We start from the raw sequence: 18,145 nt of genomic DNA on the forward strand, positions 1-18,145 counted from the left end.
CCACCCTCCCCCTCTTCGCTGACCCTCTCCCTTGCCTACCCTCTCCCTCGTCCACCCTCTCCCTCGCCCACCCTCCCCCTCACTGACTCTTCCCCTCGCCTTCCCATCCCTGAAAGTGCAGCTGCCCAATTGTCCTCTCTGACCCTCCCACTCCCCAATCCACTCCCCCCTCCTGTCTCTACGTCCTGCCTCCCTGTCCAGCCCTGTCTCCCCTCCCCACATCTGCCCCCCGTTTCTCCTGCCCTCTCCCATCTCCCCCTCCCATCCTGTCTCCTCCTCCCGTCTCCCTGTCCTGTCCCGAATCCCCTCCTCCCATCTCCCCCCCATTTCCCCCTCCCTCTCCCGTCTCTGCCCTTCCTCCTGCCTTCTCCTCCTGTCCCGTCCCATCTCCCCTCCCCCCGTTTCCTCCTCCCATCTCCCCTCTCCCTTGTCTTCCCCTCCCGTCTCCCCCCATCTCCCCTTCCCTTCTCCCCCTCCCACCCTGTCTCCCCCTCCCGTCCCATCTCTCTCTCCTGCCACTCTCTCCCTGTCACCACCTCTCTTCTGCTTATTGTGGACATTGTCTTGTGCTCCACACAGTGACGGGTGTGGAGGTGAAGCCTGCTGCTGGAGGGCCATCATCTTCCTGCCTGCACCCCGATTAAATCCATGGTGGGAAGCCCCTTGGATGACCTTCCTGTCTCACTAACAGAAAACTTAAGTGGGCAATTAATGCCAGCGTTGTTCGGGGGTGGATGGGGTCCACTGTAAACTCCAGTCCTTCCTTTGCTGTCTAATCCCTCATCACTGTCCTGTGAGAGCCCCTCCACGCAGCACCTTGCCAGCCATCTGGTTCCTCCTTAATCCAAGGCCTCAGCTGGGTGTAGTACTGGCAATGGCCACCATCACCCTGATGGTGCTGCTAAGTACAGAAGAGCTGCCAGCCAATCAGATGGGACAGCCACTTGGCAGGAAGACCCAATGCTTCCTGGGGTCCTTGACCCCAGGGAAGACCCAATGCTGCCCTGTTAAATGCCTGAGTGGCACAAAATGCAGTAGCTCTTTGCAAAAAGCTGGTACCTTGTTAGCTCGCCACAAGATTCCACCCTGCTTCTCTTCCTGTTGCAGACCCTCCCACTCACCACTTCTCTGTCTGGCTCCCTCTCACAAACCCTCACTTGGAGAAAGCGAGTAAGGGAGTGAGAGGGGTGTCATGCAGGAGGATAGAGGAGAGAAGTGGCAAGAGGGAGAGAGGCAGAGAGCAGGTTACTGGAAAAGCAAGTGTGAGCCATGTGCTGTTGCCTTCAATCACTCAGGCCCAGCAGTGTATAGGTGTGAGTTGTATGTCTCTCTACCTCCAATGCTCCAGGCAGGGACCAGTGCATCCCTCTGTGTCCTGCAAGAAAAAAAAGACACCTTTGCAAATTAGTAATCCATTCCTAATTCAATGCACATTTTGGCAAATATAGTCAGGAAAGTAACATTTGCTATTCTGAAATCTCAATCGAAAATTGAGCCACTGAGAGTCAATCAAACCAATCCCAGATTTTCCACACTTTCCCATGCGAGTCAGACTTCACGTTGATGTCTGTTGTTCGGATACTTGTGCAGGAAACTGTGTCTGAAATTAATAAATGTGGCATATTTCCTGGAAGACCAGAGGATGCTTCATGTCAGAGATCGCGAACTGTACCTCATCTTCCGGTTAGGCACGTTAAATCCTTCTGGACTTAACAAAGCTTTTTTGGTTTTCCCCAAACAAACCCACCCATCCCCCACCGGGCCTTCTGTCACATGTTCTTTAGCTTTGCTTTCACTGAGTACTGACATTTGCTTTCCTAGTAACATATTCTGCTATCTTACCTTTATGCCACTATCAGCACCTTCTTTAGCCCTAAATACTCCCTTTGTCTTGTGTCCATGTCATCTTTGTCAATCTCGCCTTAGCTCCTACCTATTCCTGACCTTCTATTCTGTTCCATCTTCTCCACCCCCTCTCCTACTCTATAAACCATCACATTTCTATCCCTCTTTAGTTCTAAAGAAGAGTCATACAAACTTGAAACATTAATTCTGTTTCTTTCTCCACAGATGCTCCCAGACCTGCTGAGTTTTTCCTGTACTTGCTGGCCCCTAATTTACCATTTTGATTCTAAATGCTGGGCAGACTTGAAACTGGGAGTGTTTCAGATCTGACTTTTAGACCTGTTCTCCCCATACACATTCTGCCTGAAAAAATATCAATGATTCCAAATCGTACTGTAGAAGCCTGTGGGTGGGGCTTAACACGCCCGAAACCCTGCAGATCCAATCGGAGCCTCCAACTGCGCATGCACAGAAAAAATTTTCCAAGTAATGTTCCCCTGCCACATCCCTCCCGGGCCAGATAATGGCTCCCCCTGGCCCCCAGGACACTGCTCCATCCCCACAACATTACTGACCCCCTTATTTCTCCCCCCCACACCTCTGCCACCCAGAACGATCACAGGTCCCTCCTCTCCATTCCTTCCAACTGATCTCAGGCAGAGTGGCAACGTACCCCCCACTTTCCCTCACTGATCACAGACAGAGTGGGAGCGGACGCCCCCCTTACCCCCCTCACTGATCTCAGACAGAGTGGCAGCGGACCCCCCTTCCCCCTCACTGATCTCAGACAGAGTGGCAGCGGACCCCCCCCTCCCCCTCACTGATCACAGACAGAGTGACAGCGGACCCCCCCCTTCCCCCTCACTGATCACAGTCAGAGTGGCAGCGGACCCCCCCCTTCCCCCTCACTGATCACAGACAGAGTGACAGCGGACCCCCCCCTCCCCCTCACTGATCACAGACAGAGTGACAGCGGACCCCCCCCTTCCCCCTCACTGATCACAGTCAGAGTGGCAGCGGACCCCCCCCTTCCCCCTCACTGATCACAGACAGAGTGACAGCGGACCCCCCCCCTTCCCCCTCACTGATCACAGACAGAGTGGCAGCGGACCCCCCCCTTCCCCCTCACTGATCACAGACAGAGTGGCAGCGGACCCTCCCCTTCCCCCTCACTGATCTCAGGCAGAGTGACAGCGGACCCCCCCCTTCCCCCTCACTGATCACAGGCAGAGTGACAGCGGACCCCCCCTTCCCCCTCACTGATCACAGACAGAGTGACAGCGGACCCCCCCCTTCCCCCTCACTGATCTCAGACAGAGTGACAGTGGACCCCCCCCTTACCCCTCACTGATCTCAGACAGAGTGGCAGCGGACCCCCCCCTTCCCCCTCACTGATCACAGACAGAGTGACAGCAGACCCCCCCCTTACCCCTCACTGATCACAGGCAGAGTGGCAGCGGACCCCCCCCTTCCCCCTCACTGATCACAGACAGAGTGACAGCGGACCCCCCCCCTTCCCCCTCACTGATCACAGACAGAGTGACAGCGGACCCCCCCCTTCCCCCTCACTGATCTCAGACAGAGTGACAGCGGACCCCCCCCTTCCCCCTCACTGATCTCAGACAGAGTGACAGCGGACCCCCCCCTTCCCCCTCACTGATCTCAGACAGAGTGACAGCGGACCCCCCCCTTCCCCCTCACTGATCACAGGCAGAGTGACAGCGGACCCCCCCCTTCCCCCTCACTGATCTCAGACAGAGTGACAGCGGACCCCCCCCTTCCCCCTCACTGATCACAGGCAGAGTGGCAGCCGACCCCTTTTCATCTCCTCCCCTCACTGATCTCAAGCTCAGCACTTAACCTCCTCACTAACCCTCACTAACTGGAGCACCTGAATCGGACTATTGTGGAGCATGTCTGTTTCATGCTGATTCCAGACAGGCGAATGCGGTGGTAAAGGGAGGAAGTGCCATTAAGTCAATTTAAATGCATGCAAATACATTTAAATGGCCATCGCACCGCTTTCGGACGTGCTTCCGATTGCAGCCATTTTCAGGCCTTGGTAAAGGAGGAACTGGTGCAGAGGCGCTATTTGCCTCACGCCTGACTTCAACCAAATTTTCACGCCTGAAAACGGCACCAACTTCATGCTAAAATCGGGTCCACTGTTTTTATTTCAAAAATCTTGTTCTTTCTAACTGAATCATGCCTCTTGTCCTATTTCATATCATTTTCCACTCTTACTGGCATTCCAAACTGCATATTGTTCATTGTGCTGCCGTGAATGTGGAAGTTCTTTTTTCTCCCTTTGGGGGAATCTCTTGCAGATACATTTTATCCGTGCTCATTTCTTACACATTCAAAACGTGTGGCCATTAAACTAGCTGCAAAGTTCCTGATGGAGCAATTTCTCAATGAATCATAAATGACAGCATAATTCAAAGATCACTTTAAAAACACAATATGCAGGAAAGGCATGATATAACCAGGGGGGGTGAGCTAGCCAAGTGCCTGCACCATGTGAGCTGGCTTTGAGGCTGGGTGAAGCTGTCACAGATACACATCAGAGACACCCAGGAGGCTGTCACAAAATCACACTTCTTCCCACTTACCGCCTTTTTAAAATTGGTCCAACACAAAGATGATTTTACGTGAGGAGGAGAAACAAATTCCTTTTCTTTGGTGAAGCCTGTTGACTAGGCCTCGTCCCTCTGGAGTCCCGGCACTGAATCCATCCGAGGAAGGTGTGATGAAAGTCGTCTCCTGCTGATGTTTGTTAAGATGCAGAGATTGAGTGCGTGGATACATTCTCAGTTGTGGTCTTCTCCACGGTATAAAACTATCCCGTGTATGTATCCAGTAAAGGAATCCATCCCAGAAACAACATCCATCAGTGGCCCCTTTGTGTTTCCCCCCAGATGACTGACACATATTCAACATTGAACCAATCAATGTGTACAGGTCGCCCTGTTACAAACACTGCATCCAAATATCCTGTTGCTGTGAGTAGCTGACTGTCGACACGTCGGTATTTATCCCACATCAACAACAGAATCTCGATTCATAAAGAGAACTTGTTAGAAGCATTCCACCGGTCAGGCAGCGTCTGTGGAGAGATAGAAACAGAGTTTATGTTTCAGCTCTGGGACTTCTGGCCACTAGTAAATCTCACCATTTGTCTAAGTGATTGCAGCATTGAGGTTTGATGGTGAACCGGTTCCCAATGTTCTTTGGGGGACTGCTGAGGATGTTCCAGCTGTTTGTCTCCCACTGCCAGTGACTGTCAACCTACAGTGAGAGAAAAAGACAATGTTAGCATTTCCTGCTCCGTGTCGAATACCAAACTTATGCACAGTAACATTGCACAAGATACTATTCCAAAATTTGTCAGACAATCTGCGTTGATGGTGGTAATTAAGGAAAGAATGTTGGCCAGGGCACTGGGAAAACTCCATTCACACATCCTGATCACTTAATGGACACTTTTAGCACCTTTCTCATAGAACATTACAGCGCAGAACAGGCCCTTCGGCCCATGATGTTGCGCCGACCAGTTAAAAAACAATGACCCTCTAACCTAAACCAATCCCTTTCCATCCATAAACCTATCCACGGATCTCTTAAACGCCCCCAAACTAGGCGCATTTACAACTGCAGCAGGCAGGGCATTCCAATCCCTCACCACCCTCTGGGTAAAGAACCTACCTTCTCAGAACCTTAAAGAACCTACCTTCTCAGCCTTCTTCATCCTCACTTATATTCAATTTGCCCTCCCCCACCCTCATAGTATTCTTTTTCTGATTTTCTTTGCTCTTAGCTCCGATGTAGGGTCATCCAGGCTCAAAACACTGGCTCTATTTTCTCTCTCCAGAGATGCTGTCACACCTGCTGAGATTTTCCACTATTTTCTGTTCCTGCACTGGGAAAACTCTCCTTTCCAAGAGTGCCATGGGATCTTTTTACATCGTAGACTCAGTTTAACACCTCAATTGAAAGTGTCTGCTCCAACTGTGCAGCTTCCCCTCAGTACTGCCTAGACTTGTGAAACTAGAATATGTACTCACACAGAAGCAAGAGTGATAACGACCTGCTGAAAGCTGATGCATGAGATACAAGTGTAAATGATAGAGGGTAGGAACAGCCAACAGTATTAATGAAATGAAAAGCCGTTACTCTGTGTCCCCAGAAAGAAGGAACGTGCATTTAGATAGCACTTTTCATAACTTGCAGATTCCCAAAGTGCTTTACAGCCAATGAAGTAATTTGAGGTGTTTGCAGCCTTGTGTCAAATGAAGGAGATTTTTATTACTATTCGCTTCTGCAAGGGAGGGACAGGACCCCTCAATCAGAGTGTTTAAACTGCCTGGTCCCTACCCTACAAACACAAAATTAACGTCCGCATTGAAAATTATTGGAGGAGCGATGAACCAAACTGATTGCTCTGCAACTAACAGCAAGTTCCATTTCTTAGGCCCTCTTTTTAAGGAATGATTCATAGATCGCAGAGATTAAAGTCTGGGTGGCAAATGCCATCCTAGCCTCTTATTTCACTGGCTGATTTCATGTGCCCATAAACCCCCAGGATGGCATGTGTGGCAGTGATCAATGCCAGTGCCCTTACTGGCTACATCTGATGATCAGGCAGTGGTGCTCTCTGTCAAAGATGGGATTATGTCACGGGGGTAAAGTCAGTAAGTGTGAAGGGCGTCTGATGTTACCCGAGGGTGAGCCAGTTTACTCTCAGCACTCACTGGGGTTAAGGCCCAGGGCGAGACTTGTCCTAGATACACATCAGTCATATCCAGTTACAGACTCTCACAAAATCCCACTTCTATTCATTGGGCAGATTTCAGTTTTAAAAAGGGTTCCATTCCTACCTAAATGTTAAAGCCTGTTGACTAGGCCTCGTCCCTCTGGAGTCCCGGCACTGAATCCATCCGAGGAAGATGTGATGAAAGTCGTCTCCTGCTGATGTTTGTTAAGATGCAGAGATTGAGTGCGTGGATACATTCTCAGTTGTGGTCTTCTCCACGGTATAAAACTATCCCGTGTACGTATCCAGTAAAGGAATCCATCCCAGAAACAACATCCATCAGTGGCCCCTTTGTGTTTCCCCCCAGATGACTGACACATATTCAACATTGAACCAATCAATGTGTACAGGTCGCCCTGTTACAAACACTGCATCCAAATATCCTGTTGCTGTGAGTAGCTGACTGTCGACACGTCGGTATTTATCCCACATCAACAACAGAATCTCGATTCATAAAGAGAACTTGTTAGAAGCATTCCACCGGTCAGGCAGCGTCTGTGGAGAGATAGAAACAGAGTTTATGTTTCAGCTCTGGGACTTCTGGCCACTAGTAAATCTCACCATTTGTCTAAGTGATTGCAGCATTGAGGTTTGATGGTGAACCGGTTCCCAATGTTCTTTGGGGAACTGCTGAGGATGTTCCAGCTGTCTGTCTCCCACTGCCAGTGACTGTCAACCTACAGTGAGAGAAAAAGACAATGTTAGCATTTACTGTTCTGAGGGGATTTTGAGTTGATATCAGGCAGGCCAGAGGCAGGAACCTGATATTTAGACTGAGTGACACTGGGCTGGATTTCTGCTCACTGAGACATGCTCCAGAGTGGACTTTGGGTGGGGATAAGAATTGGAACAACTGTAACAGAAGGATTATGATGTGAAGGATAATGGAACCTTGATCAATCTAAATAACACCCCTAACACACAAAATCATATGTTAAAACCCACTTCAGACTGTGTCATTGTTGTTAAAGATATGTTTACACAGAAATCTACAAGTGTGGAGGGAGACTGATGTTACCTGAGGGTGAGCTAATCGGGTCTCAGCACTGGTCTAGCTTTGAGACCTGACACAAACCCACATCAGTGCCATCCAGCCAATCGTTGTCACAAAAATCACTTCCAATCACTTACCACCTTCTTTCATTAAAAATAAAAGATGATTTTACGTGAGGAGGAGAAACAAATTGTTGACTAGGCCTCGTCCCTCTGGAGTCCCGGCACTGAATCCATCCGAGGAAGGTGTGATGAAAGTCGTCTCCTGCTGATGTTTGTTAAGATGCAGAGATTGAGTGCGTGGATACATTGTGGTCTTCTCCACGGTATAAAACTATCCCGTGTACGTATCCAGTAAAGGAATCCATCCCAGAAACAACATCCATCAGTGGCCCCTTTGTGTTTCCCCCCAGATGACTGACACATATTCAACATTGAACCAATCAATGTGTACAGGTCGCCCTGTTACAAACACTGCATCCAAATATCCTGTTGCTGTGAGTAGCTGATTGTCGACACATTGGTATTTATCTCACCATTTGTCTAAGTGATTGCAGCATTGAGGTTTGATGGTGAACCGGTTCCCAATGTTCTTTGGGGAACTGCTGAGGTTGTTCCAGTTGTTTGTCTCCCACTGCCAGTGACTGTCAGCCTACAGTGAGAGAAAAAGACAATGTTAGCATTTACTGTTCTGAGTTTGTAATAATTCTTATTCAGCAGTTAAGAGAAGAACTATAACACCTTTATTTACAGATAAAGGCTATACAAAGGCTTGCAGTCTCATGGCCACAGCCAGCTCTCGAGAAGGATCTGGAACAGAAACCCCTGCTTACCATAAGATATAGGAGCAGCATGAGGCCATTCTGTCCATCCAGGCTGCTCCACAATTTGATCATGGCCGATAAATTTTTCAACCCCATCCTTCCTTTTCCCCATAACCTTTGATCCCCTTACCAATCAAGAATCTATCTATCTCTGTCTTAAAGACACTCAATGACCCGGCCTCCTCAGTCTCCTCTGTGGCAATGAATTCCACAGATTCACCACTCTCTGGCTGAAGAAATTCCTCCTCGATTCTAAAAGGTTGTCCCTTTACTCTGAGGCTGTGCCCTCGGATCCTAGTCTCTCCCACTAATGGGAATATCTTCCGTATGTCCACTCTCTCCACCATGATCCCCCAGCCTGCTTCCTGACTGGTCTCGCAGGACATGTGATCCTTACTCTGCTGGTAGATCCTTAAGGGGCCAATCACCACAGTGTTGATTACCAAAGTTATGCACAGCAGGATCCCACAAAAAGACAATTCAATAATTTGTCAGATAATCTGCCTTGATGGTGATAGTTAAGGGAAAAATCTTGGCCAGGACACTGGGAAAACTTTTCTTTTCAAAGAGTGCAATGGCATCTTTTGCATCGCAGAGCTCAGTTTAACACCTCAACTGACAGTGTCTGCTCCAACTGTGCAGCTTTCCCTCAGTACTGCCCAGACATGTGAAACTAGAATATGTGCTCACACAGAAGCAAGAACTTACTCAAAGCTGATGCATGTGATACAACTGTAAATGATAGGCGAGGGGAAGGACCAGCAGTATTAATGAAATGAAAAGTTGTTGCTGTCTGTTCCCAGAAAGAAGGAACTTACATTTATGTAGCACCTTTCATAACTTGCAGATGTCCCAAAGTGCTTCACAGCCTTGAAGATTTCCATTACTATTTGCTTTTGCCTTGCACTATCCTCCCTTTTGTCATTTAATCTCTCCTGCCTTTTCCCCATGTCACACAATGTAACAATTCTGCCAAGGCCAGTTTTCCATCACCAAAAGCCCCTTTATGATAACACAAGAAAGAGCCGATCCCACGGCTTACAGAAGCCAAGTCAATACCCAGGAAGCTACAGAATACCGTCTGAATTAAAGCAATGGGTTTTAACCCTCCACCGCTCACTTCCCAGTGGGCGAAGCTCCACTCACTCGATAAGGGAGTTTGTACTTCACAAAGCCCACCAGGAGATCTATTGACAATCCTTCATGCCCTTTGTGGACATCATAACATCCCTCCCCCTTAAGGTCCATTTTCACCCAGTACCCCCACTGAGGGAGGGAGTTAGAGTCATAGAGGTTTACAGCATGGAAACAGGCCCTTTGTCCATACCACCCCTTTTTTTTAAACCCCTAAGCTAATCCCAATTGCCCGCATTTGGCCCATATCCCTCTATACCCATCTTATCCTGTAACTATCTAAATGCTTTTTAAAAGACAAAATTGTACCCACCTCTACTACTACCTCTGGCAGCTTGTTCCAGACACTCACCACCCTCTGTGTGAAAAAATTGCCCCTGTGGACGCTTTTGTATCTCTCTTCTCTCACCTTAATTAAACCTATGCCCTCTAGTCTTAGACTCCCCTACCTTTGGGAAAAGATATTGACTATCTAGCAGATCTATGCCCTCATTATTTTATAGACCTCTATAAGATCACCCTCAGCCTCCTACACTCCAGAGAAAAAAGTCCCAGTCTATCCAGCCTCTCCTTATAACTCAAACCATCAAGTCCCAATAGCATCCTAATAAATCTTTCCTGCCCTCTTTCTAGTTTAATAATATCCTTTCTATAATAGGGTGACCAGAACTGTACACAGTATTCCAAGTGTGGCCTTACCAATGTCTTGTACAACTTCAACAAGACGTCCCAACTCCTGTATTCAATGTTCTGACCGATGAAACCAAGCATGCTGAATGCCTTCTTCACCACTCTGTCCACCTGTGACTCCACTTTCAAGGAGCTATGAACCTGTACCCCTAAATCTCTTTGTTCTGTAACTCTCCCCAACGCCCTACCATTAACTGAGTAAGTCCTGCCCTGGTTCAATCTACCAAAATGCATCACCTCACATTTGTCTAAATTAAATTCCATCTGCCATTCGTCAACCCACTGGCCCAATTGATCAAGATCCCATTGCAATTAGAGATAGCTTTCTTCACTGTCCACTATGCCACCAATCTTGGTGTCATCTGCAAACTTACTAACAATGTCTCCTATATTCTCATCTAAATCATTAATATAAATGACAAATAACAGTAAACCCAGCACTGATCCCTGAGGCACACCACTCGTCACAGGCCTCCAGTTTGAAAAACAACCCTCTACAACCACCCTCCGGCTTCTGTCAAGAAGCCAATTTTGTATCCATTTAGATACCTCATCCTGGATCCCGTGAGATTTAACCTTATGCGACAACTTACCATGTGGTACCTTGTCAAAGGCCTTGCTAAATTCCATGTAGATAACATCAGCTGCACTGCCCTCATCTACCTTCTTGGTTACCCCTTCAAAAAACTCAATCAAATTGGTGAGACATGATTTTCCACTCACAAAGCCATGCTGACTGTCCCTAATCAGTCCTTGCATCTCTAAATTCCTGTAGATCTTGTCTTTCAAAATACTTCCAACAATTTACCCACCACAGATGTGAGGCTCACTGGCCTGTAGTTCCCAGGCTTTTCCCTGAACCCCTTTTTAAACAAAGGCACAACATTTGCCACTCTCCAATCTTCAGACACCTCACCGTGACTATCAATGATTCAAATATCTCGGCTAGGGGACCCGCAATTTCCTCCCTAGCCTCCCACAATATCCTGGGATATATCTCATCAGGTCCTGGGGATTTATCTACCTTGATGCGCTTTAAGACTTCCAGCGCCTCCTTCTCTGTAATATGTACATTCTCAAGACATCACTATTTATTTCCCCAAGTTCCCTAACATCAGTGCTTTTCTCAACAGTAAATACTGATGAGAAATATTCATTTAGGATCTTAACCCATCTCTTGTGGATCTGCACACAGATGACCGTGTTGATCCTTAAGAGACTCTACTCTCTCCCTTGTTACTCTTTTGCCCTTTATGTATTTGTAGAGTTTTTGATTCTCTTGGTATAAGTCATACCTCTTCACCAAGTCCGTGGTGTCTGAGTCAAGTCCAGGCCACCAGATGTAACTCCTACCTAGCAGTTTCATTTTGGATACTCCAGGAATGGCTGTTATGTAGTTCCGTTAATATTGGACTCTGGGTGAGGAACAACTACATGGGACCCCCAGAGAATGATCCGATCCGTAACACTGAGCACCAAATGAACCCGATAGGGATTCATTACTTCTGAGGATTGTCCTTGGAATCCACCATGTAGGATCATATGCCTTATTTTAGACAAGTTTGAATCCTTTTGTGTCCAGGCATTAATCTACCTTCTGGAGAACAGCAGTCTCAAAAAAATGTAGGTTCACCATGACCACTTCCAATGCTGGCGAAGAAAGTCAGGCTTGTGGGCAACAGGAGGCATCGGTGTTGGTAATCTGAGTTCCAGGGCAGTGCTCTAGAAGGTGTGTATAGGCCACAAGTAGCAAGGTCCAAAGCTGTATCTGGGCAGAAACTATAGGTGCATTACCTTATCTTCTTTAAAACGTCCTGATAAGGGTTTATGGTCAGTAACTATTATGTCTGCCATTGACGTATTGATGGAACTTTTTCACACCAAATATGGCCGCCAATCCCTCTCTCTCGATCTGAGAATACCTCCGCCTGGCAGCAAGAGGGCCCTGGATGCATATGCAATGGGCTTTTCTGTCCCATCTTTTAGGCAGCATGGTGGCACAGTGGTTAGCACAGCTGCCTCACAGCGCCAGGGACCCGGGTTCAATTCCGGCTTTGGGTCACTATCTGTGTGGAGTTTGCACATTCTCCCCATGTCTACGTGGGTTTCCTCCAGGTGCTCCGGTTTCCTCCCACAGTCCAAGATTAGGTGGATTGGCCATGCTAAATTGTCCCTTTGTAGTCCAAAGATGTGTAGGTTGGATGGATTGGCCATGGTAAATTGCCCCCTTAGGGTCCAAAGATGCGCAGCATATGTGGATTGGCCATGCTAAATTGCCCTTTAGTGCCCAGGGATGTGTCAGTTAGTTGGTAAATGCACAGGGTTAGGGGATAAGGCAGGGGTGGGCCTGAGTGAGACAATCTTTTGGAGAGTCGGTGCAGACTTGATAGGTCGAATGGCCTCCTCCTGCACTGTAGGGATTGTATCTGAAAGAATGGCCCTAACCCTGTATGGAGAAGCACTGTATGCCAGCGTGAGTTCTTCCTTGGAGTCAAATGGGCCAATAGATTAGATGACAGTAGCTGTTGTGTAACTTTGTCGAAAGGCTCTTCTCTGGTGCTTCCCAGGACCCCCTTGGTATTTTCATAGTAGGATATGCAAAGGTACAGCATTGAAGCCAAATTCAGGATAAAGTTTCCATAATAATTGATTAATCCCAGGAAGGGTTTTAACTCTGTGATGTTTGTGGAAGTGGTGCTTCTTTGATGGTTTTCACCTAATCCTCTACTAGGTATAACCCTTTGCCATCTCCCCGATAGCCAATTCAAGTGTACTCCCGCTCTTGAGAATCTCTGCAAGACCACTTCTAATTTTGTCAGGTATTCTTGTTCCAAAGCCCCCATGACCAGAATGTCATCCAAGTACACTGCCACTCTGGGTAGCCCTTGGAGTATGTTCTCCACAACTCATTGGAATATGGTGTACGCTGATGAGACCCTGAACGGCCGGCGAGTATACTTGTACAGTCCCTTGTATGTGTTGACCTTCACATATTTTCAGGAAGACTCATCCAATTCAAGTTGAAGATAGGTGTGGCTCATGTCCAACTTGGAGAATGTCTGGCCGTCTGCTAACTGAGCATACAGTTCTTCAATTTGGGGCATGGGGTACCTATCATGTTTGGAAACCCGACTGACTGTTAGTTTATAATCCCCACAGAGTTGGATCAACTTGTCTGGCTTAAGGACGGGGACTACAGCCCATTCTGCAAATTGCACAAACTTTATTATGTCTAAACTTTCAGGGCCCCTTAGTTCAATTTCCACCTTCACTAACAGGGAGTATAGGACTGGTCTTGCTCTGAAATATTTTGGTGTAGCATTGGGGTCAATGCAGAACTTGGATTTGGCCCATTTTATGTTTCCCAGTCCTTCTTGGAAAACACCAGGATATTGACTAAGAACTTCACACAGTACCCTCATGCCAAGCATGGATCTCCACCCAGTTCAGCTGGATCTGCTGGAGTCAATCTCTCCCCATAAGTCTTGGTCCATGCCACTGTACAACAATGTGTGCGAGATGAGCTGATTGCTACCTGGGAGTCACTGGGGGCCATTGTAGTGCTTTTCATTTGTCAAGTTCCCCCCGTGAAGCTTGCTAGGCTGGGTTCATGTCTTCTAAACCAGGAGTTGGATGTCTGTTCCCTTGAATAGAGACCGTAGCTCCTGTATCCACCTCCATTTACAAGGGATGACCATTCACCAGTAGTTCTACAACTATAGGGATGACCTCTGTGGCGATGATGCAATTCAACCGTAATGTCACTATTTCTGGAAGTGGGTTTACCAGTGTGGCATGGTCAGCTACTGATCTTGTCTTCATTGAAAGCACGCATTTTCCTATTGCTAAAATTTTACCTTGGCTGTGCCGTTTGGCAGTGTGAGCCATTGTCTGGCATCCATACCCCTCTGGGGCCGTCACTGCCTTTCCTTGATTGCCTAGTGGTGTTGTGCAATCTTCGATGTTGTAAGGGATCCTTTTAACAGCTTCTTGATGCCAGCACTCTCCACTGAGAACTGATTGCATAAGGCCCCTCTCCCTAACTGGGCGACATTGTTGTAGGTCTGTGCCCCTTTTTCTGCATTTTCCAGCGATTGTGATATTTCAATGACTTTTTTAAAATCCAGGTTGGGTTCTGCCAGTAGCTTCTTTTGGGTAGTCAGGTTATTTATGCTGCATACCAATCTGTAACATTTCATTGAGAGGCAGTCCGAATTCGCAATGTTCTGCTAATTTTCGTGACCTGGCTAAAAATCAGGTTCACCAGGGGTTCTCCCTGTGTATTAAAATGGTATCTCTGGAATATAACAGAGGGCTACAGGTCGTAGTGTTTTTTCACCAAGCTTACTAGCTCATAGGTATCATAGGATTCAAGTTCCCCAAAAAGAGGCATAATTGCTTTCTCTTCCTGGAGAATAGTTGCTTGTTCGTGACTATGGAGGTTGTCCGGAGAGAAATAAATTTGTTTTTCCTCCCCATCACCAATGTAATAATTCCGCCAAGGCCAGTCTGCCATCACCAAAAATCCTTTAATGATAACGTGAGGAAGAGCCGCACCCACAGCTTACAGCATGCAAGTCTCTACCCAGGAACCTACAGAATACGGGTCCACATTGAAGCAATGGGTTTTAATCCCTTGCTGCTCACTTCCCATTGGGTGAGCTTCCGCTCGCTCAATAAAGGAGTTTGTACTCCACAAGCCCATGGGAAGATCTAATGATGATCCCCTGTGCTCATTATAATTCACACCTTCCCTTTTATCCATCCTTCTTCCCATCCTCCCATCTCTCTGTGCCTCAGTGCTTGTTTAAAACCTGTTACATCTGTAACTTTTCCCAGTTCTGAAACAGGCCTGAAACAATAACTTGGTTTCTCTCCCCACAGAAGCTGTCTGACCTACTGAACACTTCCAACATTTTCTCTTTTTAGCTCGGATTTCCAATATTCACAATATTTGGCTTTTGTGTAAGGCAGTGCTGGATAACTGAGACAATAAACAAATTGGTTACTGTCACTCACTCAACTTTCCTTGGTTTCCCATTACTAGTCAATCACCTTCTCAGACAGTTAGACATTTCCTACCCTGTTTCTTTCACTTGTGTTACATACGGGCAGATTTGAAGCAGGGTTTCCTCACAGTGAGATGGATGTGATGACGTCTCAGGTTGGGTGGAAACAAGGGAGGGACAGGACCCCTCAATCAGAGTGTTTAAACTGCCTGGTCCCTACCCTACAAACACAAAATTAACGTCCGCATTGAAAATTATTGGAGGAGCGATGAACCAAACTGATTGCTCTGCAACTAACAGCAAGTTCCATTTCTTAGGCCCTCTTTTTAAGGAATGATTCATAGATCGCAGAGATTAAAGTCTGGGTGGCAAATGCCATCCTAGCCTCTTATTTCACTGGCTGATTTCATGTGCCCATAAACCCCCAGGATGGCATGTGTGGCAGTGATCAATGCCAGTGCCCTTACTGGCTACATCTGATGATCAGGCAGTGGTGCTCTCTGTCAAAGATGGGATTATGTCACGGGGGTAAAGTCAGTAAGTGTGAAGGGCGTCTGATGTTACCCGAGGGTGAGCCAGTTTACTCTCAGCACTCACTGGGGTTAAGGCCCAGGGCGAGACTTGTCCTAGATACACATCAGTCATATCCAGTTACAGACTCTCACAAAATCCCACTTCTATTCATTGGGCAGATTTCAGTTTTAAAAAGGGTTCCATTCCTACCTAAATGTTAAAGCCTGTTGACTAGGCCTCGTCCCTCTGGAGTCCTGGCACTGAATCCATCCGAGGAAGATGTGATGAAAGTCGTCTCCTGCTGATGTTTGTTAAGATGCAGAGATTGAGTGCGTGGATACATTCTCAGTTGTGGTCTTCTCCACGGTATAAAACTATCCCGTGTACGTATCCAGTAAAGGAATCCATCCCAGAAACAACATCCATCAGTGGCCCCTTTGTGTTTCCCCCCAGATGACTGACACATATTCAACATTGAACCAATCAATGTGTACAGGTCGCCCTGTTACAAACACTGCATCCAAATATCCTGTTGCTGTGAGTAGCTGACTGTCGACACGTCGGTATTTATCCCACATCAACAACAGAATCTCGATTCATAAAGAGAACTTGTTAGAAGCATTCCACCGGTCAGGCAGCGTCTGTGGAGAGATAGAAACAGAGTTTATGTTTCAGCTCTGGGACTTCTGGCCACTAGTAAATCTCACCATTTGTCTAAGTGATTGCAGCATTGAGGTTTGATGGTGAACCGGTTCCCAATGTTCTTTGGGGAACTGCTGAGGATGTTCCAGCTGTCTGTCTCCCACTGCCAGTGACTGTCAACCTACAGTGAGAGAAAAAGACAATGTTAGCATTTACTGTTCTGAGGGGATTTTGAGTTGATATCAGGCAGGCCAGAGGCAGGAACCTGATATTTAGACTGAGTGACACTGGGCTGGATTTCTGCTCACTGAGACATGCTCCAGAGTGGACTTTGGGTGGGGATAAGAATTGGAACAACTGTAACAGAAGGATTATGATGTGAAGGATAATGGAACCTTGATCAATCTAAATAACACCCCTAACACACAAAATCATATGTTAAAACCCACTTCAGACTGTGTCATTGTTGTTAAAGATATGTTTACACAGAAATCTACAAGTGTGGAGGGAGACTGATGTTACCTGAGGGTGAGCTAATCGGGTCTCAGCACTGGTCTAGCTTTGAGACCTGACACAAACCCACATCAGTGCCATCCAGCCAATCGTTGTCACAAAAATCACTTCCAATCACTTACCACCTTCTTTCATTAAAAATAAAAGATGATTTTACGTGAGGAGGAGAAACAAATTGTTGACTAGGCCTCGTCCCTCTGGAGTCCCGGCACTGAATCCATCCGAGGAAGGTGTGATGAAAGTCGTCTCCTGCTGATGTTTGTTAAGATGCAGAGATTGAGTGCGTGGATACATTGTGGTCTTCTCCACGGTATAAAACTATCCCGTGTACGTATCCAGTAAAGGAATCCATCCCAGAAACAACATCCATCAGTGGCCCCTTTGTGTTTCCCCCCAGATGACTGACACATATTCAACATTGAACCAATCAATGTGTACAGGTCGCCCTGTTACAAACACTGCATCCAAATATCCTGTTGCTGTGAGTAGCTGATTCAACAAGAGAACTTGTTAGAAGCATTCCACTGGTCAGGCAGCATCTGTGGAGAGATAGAAACAGAGTTTATGTTTCAGCTCTGGGACTTCTGGCCACTAGTAAATCTCACCATTTGTCTAAGTGATTGCAGCATTGAGGTTTGATGGTGAACCGGTTCCCAATGTTCTTTGGGGAACTGCTGAGGTGTGCCACAGTAAGACAAAATAGACAATGTCAAAATTTCCAATTCCCAGTTATCGGAGCTGATACCAGACTGATCAGAGATAGCAATTGTGACAAGATTATGACTAACTCATAATAAGTAAGAAGTCTCACAACACCAGGTTAAAGTCCAACCAGTTTATTTGATAGTAAACCTACAAGCTTTCGGAAACGGTGTTCCTTACACACACCTGACGAAGGTTCCACCGTTTCCGAAAGCTTGTGGGTTTACTATCAAATAAACTGGTTGGACTTAAACCTGGTGTTGTGAGACTTCTTACTGTGTTTACCCCAGTCCAACACCGGCATCTCCACATCATAACTCAAAAAAACCCATGGACATAAAGCTGAGAATCTTCGAATGATGCATCAAACCAATTGGACACATGGGAATTAGTATTGAATGAATAGTGAAGCAATGCAGGGAAGAATTGAGGTTGCAATTCTGTGTTTTTTTGAGTTTTATAGCACA

The 18,145-nt window shown here is 46.9% G+C and overlaps 1 long non-coding RNA gene across 1 annotated transcript; it reads right to left on the reverse strand.

The window, feature by feature from the left end:
• Positions 1 to 506: 506 nt before the first annotated feature.
• On the reverse strand, positions 507 to 17,511 carry LOC145361973 (uncharacterized). The gene is made up of 4 exons (XR_013889900.1): positions 16,032 to 17,511; positions 6,723 to 8,303; positions 4,458 to 5,133; positions 507 to 1,375 (listed from the first exon to the last, which is right to left on the reverse strand). It is a non-coding gene; the product is annotated as an uncharacterized LOC145361973 (long non-coding RNA).
• Positions 17,512 to 18,145: the final 634 nt, after the last annotated feature.

Source organism: Carcharhinus amblyrhynchos, chromosome X (genome assembly GCF_965287045.1).
Source record: "Carcharhinus amblyrhynchos chromosome X, sCarAmb.v2.hapA, whole genome shotgun sequence".
NCBI classification, from domain to species: domain Eukaryota; kingdom Metazoa; phylum Chordata; class Chondrichthyes; order Carcharhiniformes; family Carcharhinidae; genus Carcharhinus; species Carcharhinus amblyrhynchos.